Source organism: Oryctolagus cuniculus, chromosome 17, assembly GCF_051225735.1.
Source record: "Oryctolagus cuniculus isolate XC-2025 breed Fujian yellow rabbit chromosome 17, ASM5122573v1, whole genome shotgun sequence".
Taxonomy (NCBI): domain Eukaryota; kingdom Metazoa; phylum Chordata; class Mammalia; order Lagomorpha; family Leporidae; genus Oryctolagus; species Oryctolagus cuniculus.
In genome coordinates, this window is record NC_142883.1 from 66551807 (window position 1) to 66572402 (window position 20596).

Below are 20596 nucleotides of genomic sequence, written 5' to 3' on the forward strand. Positions count from 1 at the left end.
TTCCCGGAAACCGCGGGTGCCATTCAAAGGCCCAGATGCTCTCAGGCTTGCAGTGAATCACATGAGCCCTCAGCTTCCGGCCCCGCGAGCTCTGGGGCCGTTCTTTGCAGGGAGGCCCTGGGGGCCCTGGGGGACCCCAAGGTCCTGGAGCTCCTGAAGACGTATTCCACGGACCCATGATCGCGGTGGCCAAGACGGGCCAGCTGGCCGTGGGCGTCTGTAGTGGCCGCAGCGCGGCGCGGAGCCTGCGGCCCGGCCCTACCTCTCGGTGGACCCCGCGCTGCCCGCCGAGGAGCACGACGTGGGGGCTGCGAGAGGCGCTGCCGGACGAGGCCTGGCCGCTCTTCGACCGCTACTGCGCCCGGTTCGCCCTGCGCAGCGCCGGCGGCGAGGAGGCCGCGCCCTGTCCACCAGGAGGTGGGCTACGTGCTGGACCAGCTGCAGCATGAGCGGCCGCCCTGGCGCGCCGGGCCGAGAGCCCCACGGTGCGGCACGAGTGCGCCGAGGCCCTGGGCGCCATCGCCCAGCCCGCCTGCCTGGCGGCGCTGCGGGCCCACGCGGCGGACCCGGAGCGCGCGGTGAGGGAGAGCTGCGGGGCGGCCCTGGACGTGTTCCAGAGGAGCGCTGGCGGCCTCCCAGTATGCGGACGGGCTGGAGCGACTGCAGGCGGGCGTGTCCTAGGCCGGCCCCGCCCCCAGGTGTTGCAGCCCCGCCTCCAGGGGTTCCAGTCCCGCCCTGGAAGGCTCAGGACACGCCCCTGATGGTTCCGGCCCCGCCCCCAGAGGTTCCAGGCCCCGCCCCCGGACGGTGCTGGTTCTGCTCCCAGGGTGCAGACGCTCTGATCGCCCCACCCAGTCAGGGACCTGTGCATCCGCCTGGCGCCCCCGAGGGCCTAGCGCAGGGCTCCACCGCGCAAAGTTCCCAGGCACGAGGCCTGTGGGGGGACCCGGGGGCTGTGCCTGAGCTGCTGAGAAGCTGGGGCTACAGTGGCTCAGGCTTCCCTCAGAATGGGACAGCGGGGATGGGAGGCCTCGAACTCGGTCCTCAGGGCGGGGAAAGGGGAGCGGAGGCGGTCGCTGGCTGGACCTGGTGGGGTCACGAGCACCAGTGAACCTTTTAGCCTAATGTACATAGAAACTTGAAAAAGTTGAAGGTCAATATTATAACTAATTTTTTATTTATTTGAAGCACAGGAAAAAACTTGGTACACTTCGGAAATTCAGTGGCACACATACACTGCTATAACTTCAGGAACATTATACAGTTAAAAAGATTAAAATGGGAATAAAAGGGGAAAAAATACTCTCCTGTTTCAGACACTACATTAAATAATTTTACCTGCCCAAACAGACCATTTACAAATATTTGGTCAATAAATTGCTAACATCCATAAAAAGGAAGATTTTTTTACTAAAATGCATGAATGTAAAAGATTGATATCTAAACAAGAAAAGACAAAACCAAATGGAATGAAAGCCTCTCTGTCACGTCTAAAATCGGGCTTTCTGTTGGGGTCTTCATACTCTTCTCTCCCTCTACCATATCCTGCTGGAGCTCCAGGCCCCATTCCTCTAGGACCCTGTCCACCCACAGGCCCGGCACCTCCCTGCCCAAAGTGCTCAGTGCGCATGCCGCTTCCCATGACGAAACCACTCATGGTGCTGCGGAACTCCAGGGTTAGCTTCGTCACCTATGCCGCCGCCACCACCACCTGGAGGTGGGAATTTCTGGGACTTTCGCTGTCCATTGCTCCTCCACCTCCCATTCTCACGTCTCTTTCTCTTGGGCCCATTTAGCCCATATGACTGTAACTTTCCTCTCTTGGGTCTCATTTGTTCTTCCATCTCACGTTGATGAATCCTCATCTCTTCCTCCTTTCTATGGCATTCTTTCTCTTGCCTCAAGTGCATTCCTCTATGTTTCTGTATTTGGGGTTGTGAAGTTTTTCCATACATTTTAATTCTTCCTAGTGTCGCATTAGATCTTGGCGCTAAAGTTTGCCTGATGCTCATGATAGCATCTTTCATCCCGATTTTTCATTTGCATCTGTCATATTTTTTCTCACTTTGTTCCCTCTTTGTGGCCCCAAGAACCGTCACGGACCCTCCCACAGACGGATGCGCGACGCGGTGCGTTTTAGACCAGGAACCACGGGCGTCAGGGCCGCGGAAGGCAGGGAACCGAGGAGTCAGAGACGGAAACATGGGCTGGAGCCGGAACTCCTCCCAGAGCCTTCGGGTTCTGGATCTGCGCGGGCAAAAGCTGTGTCCAGGGACGGGGAGCATGTGCGCTGACCTCGCATGGAGACAGAAAGGACAAAAGGTCCCCTGGCTTTGACCGTCCCCGGCTCAGCATTGCCCAGCATTTAAGGGAGAACCGCAGGTTCCTGTGCAGGGAAGAAGCAGCAGACACTGCCCTTCCAATGCCCCCCTCTCCACCCACCCAGCGCGTGGTCAGAGCTGAGCCAGGTCAGGGGGGGCCCCAGTTCTGCTTGAGAGCGCCAATAAATTTATGGCTAAAGGGACCAACGGTGACACCTGCATTCCATGTGAGCACTGGATCAGGGCTCGGCTGCTCCGCTTCGGATCCAGCTCCTGCTAATGCGCCTGGGAGAGCAGCAGAGGATGGTCCGAGGGCTTGGGCCCCTACACCCACGTGGGAGACCCGGAAGAAGCTCCTGGCTCCTGCCAGCGTTGTGGCTATAAAGGGAATAAACCAACAGATGGAAGGTCTCAGTCTCTCTCTCTCTTCTCGTCTGCCTTTCAAATAAATCTTTAAAATAAAAATTCGTGTTGAAAACCCAGGATTCTCTTTTCTGATTGGAATACTTATGAATTTTTATTGCTGGTAACTTAACGTTTTCCTTTTAATAAAGCTCAAGAGTTTCTACAAATGGAATTTATTGTGACTGTCCTGCGCTGCCCGGAGCCCCTGCATCACTTCCGGTCATCAGACCCCGCCTCTATTCCCCTCACTGCGCCTATTGCAACGCTTGTGAGGCTTGTTTCTATCAGTATTTAAAATTCTGTTAATATTTATTAGAAAGGCAGAGTCGGAGGGAGCTTCGACGACCCGGGATGAGACAGTCGCGTGGAGTGGAGCAGACGGGCCCGAGTCGGGAGTGCAGCTCCTTTGCCCGCCTGGGGCCTGGGTCTCCCCAACTTGGCGGGGCTGTCGGTCGCCCCCTGGCGGACGCTTCTATTTTTTCGTTCCGGAGCTCGGAATCTGGAGAACACTGGGCCGGGATGACAGTGCCCGGGAGCAGTTCCAGGAGCCCGGCAATACCCACAGGATCGCTCCAGCCATGCCAGAGACTGAGCTCCACACCTGTTCGCCGGAGATTGGACTCGATCTGGGGCTGCGGACCCCATTTCCTGGCTCCTAGGTCGTCTCGGGACTCCGGCATCGGGTCTTCCAGGATGCGTGCAATTCCGGGTCTCTCCCCCGGGGAAGGCAGCGGCCAGGCTCCGTGTGAGGGGGACCAGGGTGGTTAATGGGGGCTCCCGCGCGTGTGCATGGGGAGCCTGCTGGCGGAGTCCACACATTTCCGAGTCTGCGCCCTCGGTTGCGCATGGCTGGGCCCAACCTGGAAGCACGTGGGGCGGCCCCGGGTTCTGCCGCAGCTGCGCGGTCCTGTGTATGGAGTTGGCCTCCACTGTCCCTGAGTCCCGCTCCGTGCGCCCCAGGGGCAGGGCAGGCGGCCGCGATGTGGACACACAAGTGTCGTTGGCCGCCCGCAAGGGGAAAGTGGGGCCTCACCTGGGGCCCCTCCCAAAGTTCGCACGTGGCCCGGCCCGGTGGTGCGGGTGTCCCGGCAGTGGACGGATGCCCTCTGCCCACCTGAGAGAGGGGCTTCGAGCAGCGCAAAGCCTTGATGAGGAGACAGAGGGTTATTCCAGTGTCCAGCGGTGCCTCTGCTCTGCTGAGATCTCTGCAAGCGCAGCAGGTGCATGCTCCTGGAGCCGAATGCACGCAGGGCAGCTGGCGTGGGGTGTGCGTGTGTGTGCACGCGTGCTAACAATGAAAATAATAATTATGTGATAATGAAAATCCTGATGCACAGTTACGTTATAAGCGAGTTATGCCAGTGTCTATGAATACTGTGGGGTGCAGAGGTTCCAGACACAGATCTGCGCTGGGCGCACAGGTAACCCGGTTGGCGTCCTTGTTGGTCTCTGTCACTGCTGCTGAATCTGCTGTGATGGGCACGCGGACACCTGTCCTCCCCACGAAGGCGCCCACATACGGCCGACGGCGGCACAGGGATTCTGGCCTCAGGGATTTCCGGATCCCCGGGAGCCTGGGCAGCAGGGGTGCGCGCGGAGTGGCCGTGTGCGACTGGTGCAGAAAGCCCCACAGTGCCTGGTGCTCCAGGCGGCGCGGGGCGAGGCTGTGCCCGGAGCTTCAGAGACCCCTTCGGCTGTCCAGGGAAACCGCCGCCCTGCCCACGGCTGCCAGGTAGCGCAGGTGGAAAGGAGCCGGCAGGACCCCGACAAGGCCGGGCTTCTGACCCGCAGGAAGTGCGCCCGCACGAACCTGCGATCCACAGTGGCCTGGTGACTTCCACGCTGGGTGCAGGGCGCTCCCTGGCGGCCGCCTCTATAACCCGCAGGAGCGACTCGGAGGCCAGACCCTGAGCTGCCAGAAAGGACAGGACAGGTCTGGGGCTGGGTACCTGTCGGAGGGTTAGAGCTGACATTCATTTGTTGGGTGCAGGATAGGGTGTCAGGTGGGTGATGGAGTCCTGAAGTTCAAAGTAGTAAAAGGAACCTTGAGTGTCCTGACGGTGACCATTCAGGAATTTTCGTCTTTGTTCTCTGTGCTTGTCCCCCTCCCCCTTCCAGGATCACAACTTGAAATGACCCATTTGCCCTCTGCCTGAGCTGGGGCATCTCCTTCTCCAGAATTACAGAGAAGCTCAGAAGTCACTCAGCTTGGGGCTGAGCTCAGTGTGGATACCCCGTGTCTGTGCATCAAGCATCACCTCTCCCCCAAAAGAATCCACCCTCCACCCGGGCCAGGACCTTCCCCCTCCCCACCCTTGCCTGCCTGCCCTTCCTCCCCTGCATCACCAGTGCCCCCCTCACACGGAGTCAGTCCTGGTCTCCAGTATCCTACACCTTATTTACAACCCCCACCTCACAGAGCAACCCCAAGAGCCCTTAGGCTGACACCTGTTCTTGCTTCCCTCTAGTGAGGGGCAGAGGCACAGGTGAGCCGCTTTGTGTTGTTTGAATGCCCCCAGGGCCCCTGGGGTTCCCTGCACAAATATCCAGACGGTTGATGAGGAACAGAAAGGATCTCCTAACCCATCCATCCCCAGCGCACCCTCCTCTTTGCACTCTCCCTCACAGCGCTCCTCCACTCCACCCAGCTCAGCCCCGCCAGGGGAGTCCCCACCACCTCCGTCCTTGCACGGGGTTATCCTGTGTCAGATGCTGGCCCCGAGAACCTGGGTCCTTATGGAACCCCTGACAGTCACTCGGCCAAAGGACAAATTCTGATTTCCCCTCTGTGCCATCTTTCCCGCTGTGGTTTCATCCTACAGAGCCACGGAAGACAGAGCCTGCGGGTAACGCTCGCCGCCCTCCCCCATCCCTCCTCACGTTCCATCAAGGTCAAGACCTTCAACAGTCACGACTTTGTGTCCCACACTGCATTTCACCATCGCCGGCCTGGCCTGAGCACCGCCAAACGCTTCCCGGTTCCTGGCTGTCTTTTTTTATAGTATTCGTTTTATGATTGGTTGGTGCCCTTGCTTGCTGTCCAATCAGAGTCGGTCTCCCAGGGGTCCCCGCCCCACTACTAGGGCTATAAAAGGGGCTCCTCTCTCTCCGCCATTTTCTCCGCGAAGCCCGCCTTTCTGCTCTTCTGTCCGGGGTTGTGCGGTTACCTGACGGGCGTCCAGGGCTCCAGCCCTGATCCCCGGACAAGGCGGCGAGCGGCAGCGGGGGACACTGGCAGGAAGGGTGGGCCCGCGGGTCGTGCGCCAGGTGAGGGCGCAGGTTCGGCCCGGGCCCGAGAACTTTCCCGCGTCCGCGCGGCGCCTTCCTCGCCGGCTCCTCAGGCCTAGCGAGTTCTGGTGTCCGCGGCCAGAGCGGCGCCGTTGGGGCCCTGAGGCCGTCCTGGAGCGGGCAGCTGGGAAGGGAGAGCGAGGACCCCGGGCGTGCGTGGTCGTGACGGCGTCCGTGTGGCTCCTCTCAGAACAGCCCCGGCCGGCAGGGCTCTTGTGGAGACGCCGCCTGGCGGCCTCGGCCTCTGAGAAAGGAGGTGGAGCAGCCACGCGGCCCCTCGTGGCCCCGGGGTCCGGGCGGTCCCCCCGGGGCGTGTGCACTGAGGGTCCTAGTGTGGTCAGGTGGACCCCAGAGGAAGCACCTATATGGTGGTGGGGGGTGTCCCCTGCCGGGTCTCGTTCTTCTGTTGAGTTGGGGTCACAATGCCCGCCCCGTGCTGGGAATCCTCCAGCCATCCAGGGCTCGCCTTGGGGTGTGTCTGGTGTTATTCCCAGGCTTTAGGGTTGTGCTTCCTACTAGTTTTCACTTCAGGATAAGAAATCCGAGCTGCCCTCCCCTCTCTCTGGAGGTCAAATTCTAAGACCCCCGAGCGATCCCTGAAAACACAGATCATATTGACCCCTATGTATTCTATGTGTTTTTAAATATACATCCCGCATGGAAAATTCCTAAGTTACCCCCAGTACAGGTCCAGTATTTCAGCAGGAGGTTACAATGCTGGTTCAGATGTCCGTGTCCCATGTTGGAATACCCGAGCATGAGACCTGACTCTGGCTTCTGACTCTGCCCACTAATGCATATCTTGGGAAACAGCAGTAGTTGAGTGGCTGCCACCCACGTGGAATTTTTGGCACCACACATGTTGGTAGTGAACTAGCAGATAGGAATGTGGCCCTGTTTCTCAAATAAAATTAAATAAATAAGGCACATTAGAGATTTAAAAAGCAATTTCCTCATAAATATTGGTGCCTGTTACTATAATTAGTCAAGTTATAGAGGAAGAAAATAGATTAGTTTTAGTTGGAGTTACACTAATTTCTTGGTTCCTAAAACCAATGGATTATTTCTATCCTTTATAAATTAAGCAAGTCATATTATATTTCTGAGCATGAGTTAGTGGTTTTTGCATACTTTAGTGAATAAGGAAACTTAAGTTTCTGTTTTTACATTCATAACCTAATGTTGTCTTTAAACTGTTTAAAATGTATGTGCCCTGGGGCTGGCGCGCTGGTGCAGTAGGTTAGTCCTCCGCCTGCAGAACCGGCATCCCATATGGGTGCTGGTTCTAGTCCTGGCTGCTCCTCTTCCAATCCAGCTTTCTGCTGTGGCATGGGAAAGCAGTAGAGGATGGCCCAAGTCTTTGGGCCCCTGCACCCATATGTCAGACCAGGAAGAAGCACCTGGCTCCTGGCTTTGGATCGGTGCAGCTCTGGCCATTGCAGCCATTTGGGGAATGAACCATGGATGGAAGACCTTTCTCTCAGTTCCTCTCACTGTCTGTAACTCTACCTCTCAAAATAAATAAAATCTTTAAAAAAAAGTATGTGTCCTAAAATGATTTGAGGATTGGGTGATAGTAGGGAAGAAGGTGATGGAGAATGAGTTATTTCTTGATGTGAATCAAAGAGGGATATTATTGATAGGATATATAAATTTTCCTTGTGGTGTTATGATTAGTAGGTAGACTGAGTTCAGTGTTAATTCACCGGTTAGTCTCAGTTAGGATGGTAGTAAGTTTGGACTATGAGAATGATGACTATGTGAAGAGCCACCTGATTAAATTAATGATTGGCCCTGAGGCTGAGTGAGTTAGGTTTGCTAAGGGTTCATCATGCTGCTGCTAGAGGTGAAATTGTTTTGTAGTCCTTGGCCAAAGAGTGAAGTTTGCCTGTGATAGAGTTTGCAAGACAAAATAATATTGATGTTATTAGGCCATGGGCCAGTGTTAGAGCTGTAGATCTTGTAAATTTTCATGATGTTTGAATAAGAACTCTCAATTATCAATGTTAATGTGGCTCACTAATGAAAGAGTGATTAGTGATTCCAGATGTGTTTGACAGAGCGAGATGGAGCTTGTTATGATTTTCCTCATAGGGATCCTCAAAAGTGAATAGGCTCTGTAGTCTGTTTAAGGGATCTAAGATTGTAGTGGCTCATATTATGCCATAGCCTCCTAGAATATTGCCTTGGCAATAGAGGCCTCTACATGGGCTTCTGGTAATCATAGTTGAAGATCATATAGGGACATTTTTGCTTCTTTTTATCAATGTTAATTGGATGGCTAGGGCTAATGCTTAATAAATAGGCAAATACTTTCAATAACTACTATCAAAGAAGTAAATGAGACAGATGCATCTTGAGGGAGGAAATGGCTAATGATGCTTTTATTTTAGGGCAGAGGCCAGTAATTACTGCTTCTGCTTGAGGCATGAAAGCTAGTGCTAATAAGTAATTGAGTTGTGTGTGAGCATGTACAACGTAACTGTCTTAGTCAATTTTTTGAATCACAGAATATGAGATTGATTCTAGAGACCTGGTTTGTCTTTCAGTGCTATGGATTGTTATTTAAGAATGAGTTGTAACAATCACTGTTTTTTACTGTTTTTTTTTCTTTTTTTTATTTAATAAATGTGAATTTACAAAGTGCAACTTTTGTATTGTTGTGGCTTCCCCCCAACCTCCCTCACTCCCCCGGCCCTCCTCCCTTCTCCCACTCCCTCTCCCATCCCCCCCTTTATCGAGTTTCATTTTCAATTACCTTAATATACAGAAGATCAACTTCGTATATACTAAGCAAGGATTTCAATAGGCTGCACTCACACAACTGCACAAGGTATAGGGTATTGTTCGACTAGTAGTGTTGTTTTTAAGTTTCATAGTAAAACACATTAAGGACAGAGATCCTACATGGGGAGCATGTACCCAGTGACTCCCGTTGTTGACTTAACAAATGGCACTCTTATTTATGATGTCAGCAATCGCTCGAGACTTGCTATGAGCTGTCTAGGCTATGGAAGCCCCTTGAGTTCACCAACTCTGAACTTGTTTAGTAAGGCCATATCACAGTGGAAGTTCCTTCCTCCCTTCAGAGAAAGGTGCCTCTCTCCTTGATGGCCTGTCCTTCTGCTGGGGTCTTGTTCACCAGGATCTTTCATTTAGATTTTTTTTTTTTTTTTGCCATCGTGTAATGGCTTTCTATGCCTGTGAGACTCTCATGGACTTTTTAGCCAGATCCAAATGTCCCAAGGGTTGATTCTGAGGCAGGAGTGCTGTTTTGGGTGTTTGCCATTCTATGAGTCTGCTGTGTGTCGTGCTTCCCCCGCAGGGTCATTCTCTCCCTTTTAATTCTATCCTTCATTATTTGTTTACACTGGTCTTATTTGTGATATCTCTTCCACACTTACCCTATCTTTTTGATCGGTTGTGTACTTATACTTATCACTTAACCAAGTGTGCTGGCATTGGTACCTGCCTCCTTGATAAGATTGAGTTGAAATCCCTTGGCACATCTCTCATTCCACCATTGGAGGCAAGTCCGAGTGAGCATGTGCCGACCTATACATCTTCCCACTACCATGTTTAACAGAGATCACTTTTCTGTTAATTTTAAACGCCCAAGAATGATTGTGCATTGATTACAGAGCTCAACCAGTGGTCTTATGTAGAACAAACAGAGCAACAACAACAACAAAAATACTAAAAGGAATAAAATAGTAAGTTGTTCCTCAACAGTCTAGACAAGGGTTGATCATGTCATTGTCTCTCATAGTGTCCATTCACTTCAATGGGTATCATTTTAGAGGCTCATTTAGTTGCCATCGATCAGAGAGAACATATGATATTTGTCCATTTTGGACTGGCTTATTTCACTCAGCATGATGTTTTCCAGCTTCCTCCTTTTTGTTGTAAATGCCCGGATTTCATTGTTTTTTACTGCTATATAGTGTTCCATAGAGTACATATCCCATAGTTTCTTTATCCAGTCATCCATTGATGGACATTTAGGTTGATTCCATGTTTTAGCTATTGTGAATTGAGCTGCAGCAAATATTGAGGGGCAAATGGCTCTTTTTTTCTCCGCTTTAATTCCATTTGGGTAAATTCCAAGGAGTGGGATGGCTGGGTCCTGTGGTAGTGCTATATTCAGGTTTCTGAGGACTCTCCAAACTGACTTCTGTAGTGGCTTTAGCATTTTGCATTCCCACCAAGAGTGGGTTAGTGTCCCCTTTTCCCCACATCCTCGCCAGCATCTGTTGTTGGTTGATTTCTGTATGTAAGCCAATCTAACCGGAGTGAGGTGAAACCTCATTGTGGTTTTGATCTGCATTTCCTTGATGGCTAGGGATCCTGAGCATTTTTTCATGTGTCTGTTGGCCATTTGGATTTCCTCTTTTGAAAAATGTCTTTTAAGGTCCTTGGCCCATTTTTTATTGGGTTGTTTGTTTTGATTCTGTGGTGTTTTTTGATCATTTTATAGATTCTAGTTGTTAATCCTTTATCTGTTGTGTAGTTTGCGAATAACATCTCCCATTCTGTTGGTTGCCTCTTCACTTTCCTGACTGTTTCCTTTGCTGTAAAGAAACTCTTCAATTTGAGGTAATCCCATTTGTTTAATTTATCTTTGATTACCCATGCCTCTGGGGTTGTCTCCAGGCATTCTTCGCCTGTTCCAATATCTTGAAGGGTTTCCCCTATGCTCTCAATTAGTTTCATGGTGTCGTGGCGCATCTCTAGTTCTTTGATTCATGTTGAGTGGATTTTTGTATAAGGTGTAAGGTAGAGGTCTTGCTTCATACTTCGACATGTGGACATCCAGTTTTCCCAGCACCGTTTGTTGAAGAGGCTGTCCTTGTTCCAGTGGTTGGTTTTAGGTCCTTTGTCGAATATGAGTTGGTTATAGATGTTTGGATTGATCTCCGGTGTTTCTATTCTGTTCCAACCAATCACTGTTGAAGGTAGATGAATTGATTGTTAGCTGGGCAGATGGGAGATGGGAATAAAATGTTAGGGGATAAGATGATAATTACAGTGTGTAATCCTGTTATTGTGGGAATAACAAAAAAGGTGAATACTCTTTTATTCACTTTGTTTCTTATGGAATTTAATCTTTGGTGATTCAATATATTTTGATGTGGGTTTGTGGGTTGTGTATTTAGAATTTTATTTGGATAAATAAATACTGTTAATTTGATTGAGATCATATTAATTCATTATATTGGTGCATCTGTGGCATTTCATTACAGAAATATTTTGCATTCAATATTAAATTGATGTTACCTAGATTCATAAAGATGTAACACAGATATTTGTCAGTTTTCAAAGTATTTTAGTGGCCCTGGTTTGAAGACATGGAGATATGGACCCACACATGTCAGAGCATTGTCATAGTATAGACCAAGTGGAGTAGATGTGAAGGTTGCTTCATGCAAGCATCTTGGGATGGAATTTGTTTTTAGATCAAATGGTGTGTCAGCTTATGGGTGTAAGCCATCTTCAGATGAAAGTAATATATGGATTGGTATTTCTATAGGTATGACAACTCTATTACCTACTGTATGCAATAATAATTCTCCTGGTTTCAAATCTTGTATGCATTATATAAAGAGCCCATGGTTAAGCCCTCATATCTGTATATTCAGAGCTTCAGTATTGTTGGTGTCTTGTATCTTTTATGGTTAAGAGGGGTTGTTAATTTCATCTATCCTATGTAAATAATTTGTAATTATGAATGGGCAATTAATATTTGAATAATAAAATATAAATAATAAAAGACAATTAAATCTGTTTCTTGGGCATCTGTAGCTCTTCTTATGGGTTAATTTGGTTGTTAACATAGGTGGAATAATGTAAGGAATTCAAGAGCTAGTTAAGAATAAAATTATTAGTGTGTAGTTATGAGAGTGTAGTTGTTTTTTTCTATAATGGATGATGTAGCATCTTGGAATGGTAGTTGAAATGGATATGCCATAGGATATAAAAGATTTAAATCTATAAATAAGCCATGACAATGTTACGTAATATTTTTATTTATATTTTAACAAGGAAGGGTTATAAGGTGCTCCAGTTGTTCCTTTGTGTTTTTTTTTTAATTTTGTTTTTAAAATATTTTATTTATTTGAGGGCAGAGTTATAGATAGAGGGAGAGACAGAGAATAAATGTCTTCCATCTACTGGTTCACTCTCCAAATGGCCAAGTTGGAGTTGCACTAGTCCAAAGCAAGGTGCCAGGAGCCTCTTCCAGGTGTTCAATGCAGGTGAAAGATTCCAAGACCCGGGCCTTCCCAGGCCATAGCTTAGAGCTGGATCAGAAGTGGAACAGCTGGGACTCGAACTGGTGCCCATATGAGATGCTGGAAGTACAGGCAGTGACTTTGCCCACTTGTCACAGTGCCAGTCCTTTCTTTTTTTTAATGATTTATTTTATTTACTTGAAAGGCATAGTTACAGAGAGAAGTAGAGACTGAGAGAACGAGAGGTCTTCCATCCTTTGGTTCACTCATCAAATGGCCACAATGACTGGAGCTGAGCTGATCCAAATTCCAGAGCCAGGAGCTTCTTCTGGGTCTCCCATGTGGGTACAGGGGCCTAAGGACTTGAGTCATCCTCTTCTGCCTTCCCAGATGCATTAAAGGGAGTTGGATTGGAAGTGGAGAAACTGGGACTCCAACCAGTGCCCATATGGTATGCCAGTTCTTCAGGCTGGGGCTTTAAGCTGCTGTGCCACAATGCCAGTCCTAGGAGGATTATAACTATAAATAATAGTGGTGCTTGGTATTTGGATATAGTAAGTGACTTAATGTTAACTGTTATGATGAAATTAGTGGCTCCAAAAATTGATAAAACACTTCCAGGTGAAGTGCAAAAATAGTAAATCACCAAAGGTCCTACATGTGCTATATTATTGGCTTCAGGTGGCTAAACTGTCTATCCTGTTCCCAAACCAGCTTCTACTATAGAAAAAACATGTAGTAATGAAAATGATGGGAGTAATGAAACAAGGAAGATTATTTACTTGAGGAAATGTTATATCTGGGGCTCCTGGCATTGTAAATTTGGACAGTGTGGGTGTATTTGATTGAGTCAAGTGTGAAGACATGACATAGATGGCATTTAGTGTTTATATTTTCATATGCTTTGTAGTGAAATAAGGTGTATTTTGCCACATGTATATATTCTTTGAAAGTAGTTTTAGATTGTGGTGGTCTTGCACATCCTATGTGACTTTGGAGATACGCCATCCTCAGTACTGGTTTGTGGTTATGTGTGTAGATTATAAGTGGAAATGTATGGTCATACTTGATGAGTGTCTGTTCTGCATTGACCAATGTGTCTATCCTTTTGAGAATACTATGTGGGCTTTATTAGTCAATAGAAAGTGTTGACATGAAAGGCACTTAATTCCTATTTCTTGAAATTGCTTCAGTTACTTCAGTGCCTTTGCTTGTCCACATGTGACTTTTTAAAAATAAATGTGCATACCATTTTTAAATCAGGGGAAATTATGTAACTTGCTTTTTCCATGTTCATCACCCATGATTTCCTCATTAAAGCACAAATGAACTACAGATCCAGAGTATTGTGTTTATGGACATACTGGAATTTATTTAAGGTGCCTTCTCTCACTGAATGCCTGAAGTCCTCACCTCTCAGATTTTCTTATTATTGTAGGTTTATGCTGAAGCTAGTATTATTTAAACATTTCTCTAAAGAAACACAGAAATCGCATTTGTTTCTAGGGCACCACATAATGGGCAGACAGCATCCTTTGCTTATGCGCATTCACAAGATGATTCCTATAGCATTGGCTATTTTAATGCTGCTTGTGTATTATGTTTAAACTTCATGTGGTCATGGTCATCTGCCATTTCCTTTTTGTCCTCTAGGCTTTGTTTTACTCCTGAATACCCTTCTGCAGTCCAGAATGCCAGGATCCTGCTGGTGCTGGGAGTCCTAGGGTTTCAATGTGGGAGGCCTAAGATACATGATTTCTAGTTGTTTCTCAGTGAGTCAGTGAGCCAGTCCTCCAGGTAGCTACATTGGCCTCTCTAGGACAAAGGAGTTCTAGGCAGAGCCAGCTCTGTAATCAGGCATTTTGTTCAGAGTCTGAGGCTTTCCTTGGCTTCTGTAATTCCCCATATATCCTCCTTGAAGTCCCATACTGGAAGGGTTGTCCATCCTGGTGCCATGTTGTATAATTTCTATGTGTACTGTCTCCATGAAGTGAGAACACAGTGTGAGGGAATGCTCTTAGGGTAGAGGTCCATCCCTGCCAGACCCATTGGCACTTGAGATTCTAAGCTCTTTGATTTAACCAAAAGATGGCTTTTCCTCCTAGTGGACATCTTTGGAAAGAGTAGTCAGCTCCCCAGTGAGCTACATTTGCCATAGGTTGTTTAATGACATGTCCCTGGGCTTGGTGTTGCCAGGCTCCCATGGACATGTCAGTGAAGGGATTTCCTGGGTTTGTATGCCCTCAAGATTTCCTATACTGGAGTGGACAGCCAAATGGCCACTAGACCAAGGAAGTAAATGTGTGTATGTGTGTGTTTGTGTGTGTCAGTTTGTGTGTGCTTTACTGTGTTGTATATCTAAGTTATTTGTATATATTCACGTTCTTGTTCTACTCATACATGTGGAATCTGATGTTTGCCTATTTTACTTATTCCTGTGGTATACATGTTTGTATGCATTTGTGTTTATATACATTTAAAGAAATAATGGTGGGCCGGTGCTGTGGCTCACTAGGCTAATCTTCCACCTTGCGGCGCCAGCACACCAGGTTCTAGTCCCGGTCGGGGCGCCAGATTCTGTCCCGGTTGCCCCTCTTCCAGGCCAGCTCTCTGCTGTGGCCAGGGAGTGCAGTGGAGGATGGCCCAAGTGCTTGGGCCCTGCACCTCATGGGAGACCAGGATAAGTACCTGGCTCCTGCCATCAGATCAGCGTGGTGCACCGGCTGCAGCGCACCAGCCATGGCGGCCATTGGAGGGTGAACCAATGGCAAAAGGAAGACCTTTCTCTCTGTTCTCACTGTCCACTCTGCCTGTCAGAAAAAAAAGAAAGAAAGAAATAATGGTGCTAATGTACTCTTTTCTCCTAGGGAGTTGAAGCATCCTAGATGCAAGAATACAACTATACAGGTAAAGGAACCATTTCCTATGTTTATAGAGTGGTACAAATAGAGAGTTAAGTATGTATCTTTAGGAGTTTGTTCAATGTGTATGCATATTTTAAAGTGTATGTTTCTCCAAGAACACTATTTTAGCTATGAATAGCATACAGAACAGAAGCTGCCCATCATGGGCCAGAAGTGTAGAACCCTGGCTGTGTTGAGGTCATTGGAGCCCTTGGCTGACCATCTCCCTTCCTGTAATGGAAGCCATGGGGGCCATAAACATCCAAGGAGATCCTTGGAAGTCCTAAGGTTTCGTCAGGGCTCTATGACATGGCAGACCTGTGCCACCAGCCTATGTCACCAGAGCTCAGGCCTACAAGGACTAGCTCCAAGTCAGAACATAGCTCTCTGTGTGAGAAAATTCTCCACAGAGAGGCCTAACTTTAGTTCTGTTGGACTCTGAGTCACTCAGGCTCATGGCTGAATCAAAGGATGTGTTCTTTGGTGGAAAGAGTGACCATCTCCCCAATAAGATTCAGATTCTTGTTGTCAAGGCTATTTTGGTGGAAAGGCCCTGGTGATTGGTATGCACTAAGGGCCCCTGGAATTGGCAGTGAAGGGTCTCCAGGTGTCTTATGCTCCAAGCTTGCCAGTGAGGTGTAGAGGACCCAATGCCTCCTGGACAAATAGTCTATATACATTATGCATGTGTCTATGTTTGTCAGATTGTGTTCCCCAGTGTTTTGTGTATAGTTGTTTGTATTTGTACATTGTCTTGTTATGTGGATTTAAGATTCTTGGATTCCTTTTTTTTTGTTTCTCATTTTGGAGACATATATGTTTGCATGTATTTTTGAATGTCTACAGTTCTAGAAATATTGACAGTAGTAAATTTTTCCCATCTGCAATGTCATATCATCCCATACAGCTCCACAGTTAAAGGAACAATTGACTGTGTTTTGTAGACAAATATGAATATATACACAATTATGTATGCTTCCTCAGAGGTTTGTTCAATACGTATACACATTTACAGATGTGTCTATAATGTGGATTTGTCTAGTTTTAACTTTTGTTATGGACATGATGTGAGTTTCTACCTGTCATTGTTGAAGCAAGGAAAGGTTAATGAACAGGGGACTAGGGTTGACCCATGGTCCTGACTCCTGGTTTTGTCCATGGGCAATTTATATGTGCACACACCTCCAACAGTTTTGCCAAGTGTCTTGGCCTAGGATTGGTGGACCCTAAATTAGACACTCTACTTATACTTTCCACCAGGGCTTTCAGGCCAGACATCCAGCCTCTGACCTGGTGAGGAGTATATTTCATGTGAAGTATTGTCAGAAAGGGGTGGTAACCAGCCATGGATCCTAAGTGCCTTTCCAAAGGTGGGGGAGCATATAGCATGTGGACTCCAGGTGTTTCCAAGACAGTCAGTTAGCTGGCCCTGTAGTTCTCCTGGGCAGTCTTTCTAGGACATGCTGCTTGGACCAGAAGTGGCTTTCACCGAGTGTGTAGCCTTCAGGCCTGTGCCATGTGCTGAGCTCTGAGAAGTCCCCAAGGAACCCCATTTTGGTTGCCCTGTGTTAGGACCATCCGTCCAGCATTGTGCTCTCTGACCTGGTGCCTAGGTATACTACCTACAAGATAATCTCACCAGAATCACTGAATGAGTGAACAAATTGGGTTAGAGGCAAGCCTTCACCTACCCTTGTTGACCCCAAAGTCTTTGAGTACCATGAGTTTTTCAAACTGTGGGTATTCCTTCTAAAAATGAGTGGCCATGGTTTCTTAGGAAAGAGAGGCCAATTCTCCACTGATGTTGATGCACTGACATGCCCATGGTGATTGGTGACATCCTTGGTGAATGGAAATATCAGCAAAGGGTCATTCCGGGTGTTTCTGACCCCCATGCTTTCCAGAACAGAAGAGGAGAGCTCAATGGCCCCTATGTGAAGAGCATGAGTGTGTCTGTGTCTGATTTTGTATGAACTCCTTGAGGGCTGTGTATATTAGTTATGTATGTCCACCGTATTGTGAAAGTCATGTACCTGGGTATTATGGATTGGTTTCTATCGGGATTTATTTCTAGGATACATATGTTTTTATGTGTTTGTGGTGTACACATTTGTAAATTAAAGGTAGTCCTGACTTCCTCCTTCCTTTGAGAGGGAAACATCCTGGAAGGAAAGATAGTGCTTTACAAGTAAGAAACAACTTTATCTTTTTTCTCTTTTAAAAAAGGTTTATGTATTTGAAAGGCAGTGCTACAGAGAAGGAGAGGTAGAGGTAGAGGGTAGAGGGTAGAGGTAGATCTTTATCTGCTGTTTTATTCCCCAGGTTGCCGCAACAGCCAGGGCTGGGTCAGGTAGAATTCAGGAGCCAGGAGTTTCATCCAGGTCTCCCATGAGGGTGTAGGGGCCCAACCACTTGGGAGCAGGCAAAGTTGCATTAGAAGTGGAGCAGCCAGGACTTGAACCGGCACCCATATGGGATGCCAGCCCTATAGGTGGCAACAGTACCCACTACACCAGAGCGCAGCCCCACAACATTATTTTTCAAAGTATAGAGGTATTTATGAAGTTATATACATGCCTTTAAATATTCATTCAGTATTTTCACACATTTCCTTAAATACATCAAGGGAGGAATGTGTCCAAGAGGATTACTTTTGCTATGTATCCCTTGCAGGACTGAAATTCCCATTGATGAACCAGTAGTCATCCAGAAATCTTGTTGAAATGAGGTCCAGGGGCTCATGGCTGATCTAGAAACTCAGTCTGTCCCTATCTCCTGATCTTAGATTATGCATAGAAGTTCACATCCCTGTGCCCTCCAACAAGGGAGATAACCCACTCACCAACAGAAGGTCCTTTATTAGACCCATTCTTGTGCTTCTACCTCAGCCTCTGATGTGGGGATTTGTTGTCTCCCACATGTCCCTTTAGAATAGCCAATAAACCAGCCAAAGGTCCATAATATCCCTCCAAGCATATGTGAGGCTTAACATGAGTGATTTTCAGCTGTTTTCCAAGGAAGTTACTTCTCTGGACTGCTGCTCACTGTGTCTAAGACTGTAGCTCCTGTTCCATCCAGTTTTATCATCACTTCTGGACCTGATGCCTCAGAACTATCTGCATCATACGCAAGTGCATCAGGAGGCCAGCCCAGTGCCTCCACTGCATGCCATGCCTGTGTTTCTGAAGTCACAGTTATACACCATGTCATCCATGGATCTTGCCAACTGGTGCCTGGAATGTTTGGGGTCAGTTCACCCCTACATGCTTGCAGGGTAACAGAAGCTTGAAGAGCCTGTATGGTATCAATCTTGTCTTTTGCTATCAAGGGATGCCCATGTGTGTGTATATATGTGGGGAGGTGGGGTTAAGATGCAGCTCTGAGGGTTAATGTTTTGGCATCATAGGATATGTTGCCACCACCAACACTGGTATCTCATATGGCCACCAGTTTATGACCTGCTGCTCCACCTCTGATCCAGCACCTTGCTCATGCACCTGGGAAAGCAGTGGAAGATGGCCCAAGTGTCTGGCCCCCTACACCCATGTGGGAGGTCCAGATGAAGCTCCTGGCTTCTGTCTTTCCCAGTCCCAGTCCCAGTCCCAGCTATTGTGGCCATTTAGACAGTGAACCAGCAGTGAATGGGATCTCTCTCTTTCTCTCTCTTTCTCTCTCTTTGTAACTCTGCCTTTCAAATAAATAAATAAATCTTGAAAATAATGATGCAACTGTGGGCCTGGCTCAACCATTCTACCATGGGGTATACATAGATAGTGAGCAGTAGAACATCCCCAGGCTACAGGAAGCCAGAAGATCATTCATGAACTCCTGGTATGTGAGTATATGATCAACATTGTATTGCCCAAGCCACCCAGTCTGTAGTCTCTCTCTCTCTCTCTCTCTCTCTCTCTGTGTGTGTGTGTGTGTGTGTGTGTATGTGTCTATGTTTGTACATCTTTAATTGATCAAGAATTGGATTCATGATATTTTATGCATGACAGGTTTTTATTCCGGCACATGAAATTTTTTACATCAGCACAGAAATTTCAAAGAATTCTTTTGTTTTGAGACTTTATTTCCAAGATAATGCATTTAAAGACAACAAAGGAGAAATCAATAAGGGTGATCCTGGGCAATTCTGTTTCAAACACAAGAGTTCATGGTAAGCCTGATGTATATGCTTGAATAATAATAATATAATATATATAATACATATAATACATATAATATATATAATATATAATATATATGTATTATATATATATAATAATAAGAAAACTTATTTCTGCTGGAGTTGTGGGCCTAGGTGAATCTGAACTTATGTGTACCTGTTTAATAGTCTAAGGGATTCAAATGCGTAGCAATCACTACTTAACTAAAAAAAATTTGGTATCTGAAATCAAATTTTTCTGAAATAAGGTTGATGTTAAAGTAAAGTGGAAGTTTTTAGTTCTAAACTCAAATGACACAAATTTAAATAAGGAAAAAAACTCCTAAACTTGCTGATTCAAAGAAATCAAAAGAATCTAAAACTTAATGATCCCATGAATGAAATGGTGACCCATAAGAAAAGGCTAACTAGTCACACTGAGAAAATAATTCTGTAGACATGATTGAAAATAACTCCATAATCTCAGAGATACTAATACTGACCCTCCATATAAAGGGAATAAATTGAGATTCACAAAGTTCGGGGACATTTTCCCTTATATATCAGGCCTTTCTATAAAGTACAAATAATCAGGTTAAGTTGAAAGAGGGGTTTTCAGAGATCTGCGATGGACCCTATGATCCCTTCCAGAGGAAGGAACTGATGTGAGACAAAATGCCTAGAAAGTCATTACTGTAAGGACAGAGTGAAACAGCTAACCTGGCAGTGACTTTCTTCAGTGAAGACCAAACTAGATTCCTCTTGAGGCATTAATGGTGGTGGGATTCACTAGGGTGACTGCTCTCTGGTCATTTTAAGTTCTACATTTGCTAAAGGTGTTTTCTTATAATGGATTTTCTTTGACATAAAAGCATGTGAAAATCACTAGTACTGGGTGACAAGAATTTAATGTCAAATCTAGCAGAGGACTGGTGAGGAGGGATGTTTCTGAAGTTGTCTCCTCCTGTATGGTTCAAGTTTCCGATGGCTTGGGAAACTCCAGCTCCTCTGCGTCCCAGTACTCCACACCAAAATCATCCAAGGAGCTAAAAATGTCTGCAAAGATGACATGGGTGCAGGGATCAGTGGGAGGGACAAGGATGATGTAGGGGTAGGGACAACAGGATGGGTGTGCAGTACTCAAAAGCCCTTAGAGGTAACCCTAGGTCCTGATATGCACAGCAGTCAGGGCCATGTTGCACTGAGGCCCATTTGTTTGGGGTATGGATGTCCTATAATTATGAATTCCCATTGAGCATTCACCTGGGCATCCTTCAGGGGACTGGCCACTTTGGCAGT

The 20596-nt window shown here is 47.1% G+C and overlaps 1 long non-coding RNA gene, 1 other non-coding gene and 1 pseudogene across 3 annotated transcripts in view; 2 read left to right on the plus strand and 1 right to left on the minus strand.

The window, feature by feature from the left end:
- LOC100347036 (uncharacterized) overlaps positions 1 to 20596 on the minus strand; it is an 876288-nt gene that overhangs the window by 323649 nt on the left and 532043 nt on the right. The window lies entirely within an intron of this gene.
- Positions 16 to 2066, plus strand: LOC138848380 (deoxyhypusine hydroxylase pseudogene; annotated as a pseudogene).
- The window catches only part of LOC127488998 (uncharacterized), a 45950-nt gene continuing 31210 nt past the window's right edge, over positions 5857 to 20596 (plus strand). For both annotated transcript variants that reach the window (XR_016223732.1, XR_016223731.1), the window contains exons 1-2: positions 5857 to 5993; positions 15112 to 15151. This is a non-coding gene — a long non-coding RNA (uncharacterized LOC127488998). The remainder of the gene's footprint in view (positions 5994 to 15111; positions 15152 to 20596) is intronic.